General features: G+C 38.0%; 1 long non-coding RNA gene across 1 annotated transcript in view; it reads left to right on the top strand.

Annotated features, from left to right (window-relative positions):
• The first annotated feature begins 2,241 nt into the window (after positions 1-2,241).
• Positions 2,242-4,855, top strand: part of LOC111814530 — a 25,565-nt gene continuing 22,951 nt past the window's right edge. The window contains exon 1 of the long non-coding RNA XR_002819496.1: positions 2,242-2,329. This is a non-coding gene — a long non-coding RNA (uncharacterized LOC111814530). The remainder of the gene's footprint in view (positions 2,330-4,855) is intronic.

A 4,855-nucleotide genomic window follows, 5' to 3' on the forward strand; every position in this document is an offset into this window, starting at 1 on the left:
AGCTGAGGTTCAAACTCATGTCATCCTTTATGCCTGAGCCTGGAATTTCAGCAGGCATCACCACACCCATCTTAAAAATCACTTCTTAATGGCTATGCTTGAAATAGGCTTTAGGATAAAAAAAATAGATTCAAGAAACTCAGTCTAGTATTGTGCATTTCATTTTTTTCTGTAATAAACGATAGCTACTTTGTAGAGTTCTTTTTTAAAAAAAACTGATTTACACATCTGCATGTGCAAACATACAGTCTCTTCAGTGTGAGAATCTGAAAGAAAAAATGGAATGGGTATGGTAGATACTGGGAAAAGGAGATGAAATTATTCAAAATAAAGAAGTTACTGAGTTGAGAAGGGCAAGAGAGAGTGGGGAAGAGATGTTTCTTTAAAAATAAAATTGTTTTAAAAATTAAATTTTTAAAATTGTTTTAAAAATTAAAAAACAAGAAAAATCTGATTTATTATTTTTGGCATGTAGTAAGTACTAAAGAGACATGAAAATTTTTTTACATATCAATATGTTTACATAGTTTTCCTCAATGGAGACCATGGCACTTGAGCAACACAGAAGCCACTTAACTGTATGATTTAGCCAGAGCTAGATGGAGATATGAGCTAGATAAAGGCTGGCAGAAATGCAGTGAGCCATCCCTTGAAATAATTCTCTTCAGTAGAATAAAGGGTTCTGTTGATTTTTCTAATATTCCCTCCTGTTCACAATAAACATCTCTCTCAAAACTTAGAACAAATGTTGTTTCCTCCTACAAGTCTTATCTTCCTTCACATTGAACAACCCTCCTGCTTATCTGAACCTTCCTGTGAGACTTTGCGCAGTTAGCATTGTGTTTATATCTTATCTTCCAGTAGACTGTAAATGCACAAAGCACAATATCTCTCATTTTTCTCCATAATGTCCTACCTAGCTCATTGGGACCACATACACTAAATTTCAGGTTTTCTAGTAGCAACATTAAATTTTTTTTAGAAACTGATATGGTGGCACATGTCCATAACCAGGCACTGTTTGAGGCTGATGCAGGAGGATCATGTGTTCAGATCTTATTTGAGCAACTTAGTGAGACCTAGTCTCCAAAAGTGCATCAACATGACTTGCTGTACCTCAGGGCAAAGGACCTTGGTTTACTCTCTAGTGCTGCAGAATACAGAAGTAAAAGTTTTAGAATGAACTATGTTGTCTATTTCAGTAATGTATTTAATCTGGTATATTGAAAATATTCAATGCGTGATCAATTTAAAAATTACTGGAGAGGTGTTTTAATTTTTTGTTCTAAGTCTTCAAAATCCCCATGTCTCAACCTGGACTAGCCACATTTCAAGTATTCATAGCCACTTAACTAAGAATGCTATACTGGACAGCAGAGGCCTAGCACAGTATAGGTGACTAGGAAATGAACATCCCAAGACAAACTTTCAAAAATAGTCTCTTTTCACTCATAATCACATAATCTACTGATTATAACCTACAAGTACTCTGGTATATCTCCTCACATATTTTCTTATATACTGTATTTTTAAATTATACAACTGAGATGTCACTGTAAATGTTTTGTGTCACTTAGCTTTCTACTATGAATTTCTCTCATAGTCCACAATATGAATATCCATAATTTATTTGACCACTCATCTACCAGGGGACTACTGGGTTCCTTCCAAGGTTTCATTTTCATAATATTCCCAAAGTAAACTTTCCAAACCTAAACCTGTTGGCACATGTACAGTTTCCTGGGATAGATTCTCTAGAAAAGGAATCACCAGCATCAAAGAGTTTACATGTTTTGCCTTGCTTATATTGCCTTCTCAAAAGTTGGCTCCAATTTATATTCCTATCACTATAGCATAAAATATTTACTGGGTTGTCCTTGCTCATTTCCTACACTGAAAAATTCCCATTTTTTTAAAAATTTCTTTGGTCATTAGTAAAAATTAATCTTTTTTCCTATCTGCCAGACATTTGTACTTCTTCTTCTATGAACTACCTATATTAAAATCAGTTCGTATGAACTGTTAAAGACTTTTAATACAGAGAGAATTCGTTATGAACTCTTCACTTCAATCTTTCTTTTCGGTACATTTAAAATGAGTTGTGAAAGTGAAATTGTGCATCACTGGTAAATTTCTGCTTTAATACTATTTTGTTGTCTCTTTAATATTGTTGTTTAAAAATTTAAAATAAAAATAGAAAAATAAAACAACAAAAAAATAGTCTCTTTTTTCCCCCAGCAGATTATGATGGCTGTAGGAGCTGTGCCTCTCAATGAACAACCATATTCCCCATTGGTGAGTAGCAGTGGGTCTGCTGCAAACATGAAAGGTAATATCGCTTTGATATATTTTTATCTCCTTGTGCCACCTAGTATTTAATACAAGGAAGTGAGTGAAGGAATGTGAAAGAAAGGCTCTATTTTTCATCTGGCAATGCTAAGATCCAGGTGTTATTAAGGTGTTTCCTAGCTTTCTGTCTTGCTGTTTTGGCTTTTTTAAAGGGCAAGTTTCCAGGGGCCGGGGAGATGGCTGAGTGGAATATAGGCTTCCCTGGCAAGCGCAAGGGCCTGAGTTCAATCCCCGGTTCTGCAAAAAAGAAAAAAAAATCAAGTTCCCAACATGTTTCTTTCTTGCATTATTATCTTAGTCTGAGATTGTGCCTGTGCTCCTGTCATCAGACACCTACTTGTGAATCAGCAATTCATTTCTTCTTCAGTTTCTTGCAAGTGCCACTTATGAAGCATATTCGGAGCACCAGAGCCCTACTTCTCCCAGTGTTATTTTCACTCTAACCCCACCTTACCACACAGTTTTTGGTATTTCTACACCTCATGCACGGAATCATGCTACTTGGACTCCTACTCTCTCATTTATTCTTCACTGCATTGCATTTCTGAGCTGAGAGATGCCCTGATTCCTTGTTAGTCAGGTTCTGTCAATGTGCCAAGAGACCTGAGACAAGTTCCCCAAAGGAAGGAAAGGTTTATTTTGGCCCTTGGTTACAGAGGTTTCAGTCCATGGTCAGTTGACCTCTTGCCTCAGTTGTGGCGAGGCAGTATCTTACAGCTGAGGAAACTATACACCGGAAGGAGTCCATGACTAACTGCCTTCCACTAGGCCCCACCTGCTACCATTCCAACACTTTCTGGCAGCAGCCCCAGTTGACAGCCAGGCCTAAAGTACAGGACCCTTCATGGAACAGTTTGTATATCAACCCTTCCTTGGCCTTGTTGCTGCCACCTATGTCAGCCAGAAGAAACACTGAGTGATTTCACTGGATGATACTCTGCTGGCATTATTTTCTAACTCTCCACTCTAGGTTTTGCCTGAATTTCTTTAGTCCTCTTGTATAGGAACTTCATGGTATTTCTTTTCAAGGTATTGATTACATGATGAAAGACTAGAGAAGAAGGACTCTAAAGGAATTTATAGTTTAGAACTCACTGCAAACAATTTGTTCTAGTTACTTTTGTGTTTGTTGGAATCTGGTCACTCCACCAGGAAGAGCTCCCTTTCATCCATTGTTGACCTTGGCTAAATTCAAAGAGGATCTTTGCAGATGCTCTTCCATTTGCCTTCTGTGTCTGACTCTAGGGAAACTAATACTGATAACTGCCATTTTATGAACAGCTTTTAGGCCCAAATTTATGGTTAGTTTTCCTGGCCTTAGAGGAAATTGCTCTTAAAACAAATGTGGTAATGATGTCTACTTGTAGAATAGTCGTTTCCCCAAGCAACACTCCACCATGAGTATAATTAGTCTGACAAGCGTTTTTCCTGCTTCTTCTGTCAGAATGTTACCTCTTTTGTTAGTGTTTTCTGTCAAGTTTCTATTGGCCTTGGAATGGCATAACTCTTTGTTTTGGGCATGCACACACACAAGTTCCGTGGTGTTTCCAGGTTTCAAAGACAACCAGAAAAACCCTACGCATTTCCACATTACCCCAGAAAGTTTCTGTTATCTTTTTTGTGATTCACTAGGTAAACGGATGTTTATCTTTCCCCCAAAGTATCTTTTTTCAATAAAAATTTCTCTTATGTAAATGCAGCTAATTTTAATAAGGAAATAATTTTTAAAATGCATTTCATGTCTTTCTTAAAATGTATCTCATCTATAAGATAGTTAGGTTGTCTTAGGGGTTTTTTCTTCTGTACTTTAGGGAAGGGTCTACAAGGTCTTCATGGTTTCACGAATAGACCAGGGTTTCACTTATAGTGATTTTCCTGTTTACAGCCTCCCAAGTGCTACGATTACAGGTGTGCTGCACCATGCCTAGTCTCAAGCTCTGTCTCAGCAGCCCCCTGGCTGGGGCCCTGGGCCCGCTGGCACAGGCAGTGCAGGCCCGCATATCGAACCCCCTGTCCCTACATGCAGGCGCTTTATTGTGCTGAGCTGTTTTTCTGTCACTTTATGAGGTTTTAGAGTAGGAAGTACTTTTTTAACACTTTCTAATGAATTAATGGAAAAACTGATTAGTAGGCTACTTAAATATTTATTTTTACAGGAAATAGAAAATCAGCAGAAACTACATTTGAAAAAAGACAGACCTAGATTTAAACTTTAGCTTTACTCCTTGAAATAAAATAAAAATCTCAAAAAAGCCAACCGAGAGTGCTTCCTCCCCACCCCTGCCACGCGAGGCTGCGGCACACGATTGAAGAATGTCCCGGGTTCCACTGGGGAAGGTCCTCCTTAGGAATGTCATCCGGCACACAGATGCTCACAATAAGATCCAGGAAGAATCAGATATGTGGAAAATAAGAGAAATAGAGAAACAGATGGAGGATACTTATCAAGAAACTGTTGCCCAGCAGTTCAAGTCGGATGCGTAGTGATGGATTTGATGAAGAAAGT

This window comes from Octodon degus, unplaced genomic scaffold, assembly GCF_000260255.1.
Source record: "Octodon degus isolate 3935 unplaced genomic scaffold, OctDeg1.0 scaffold00346, whole genome shotgun sequence".
Classification (NCBI taxonomy): Eukaryota; Metazoa; Chordata; class Mammalia; order Rodentia; family Octodontidae; genus Octodon; species Octodon degus.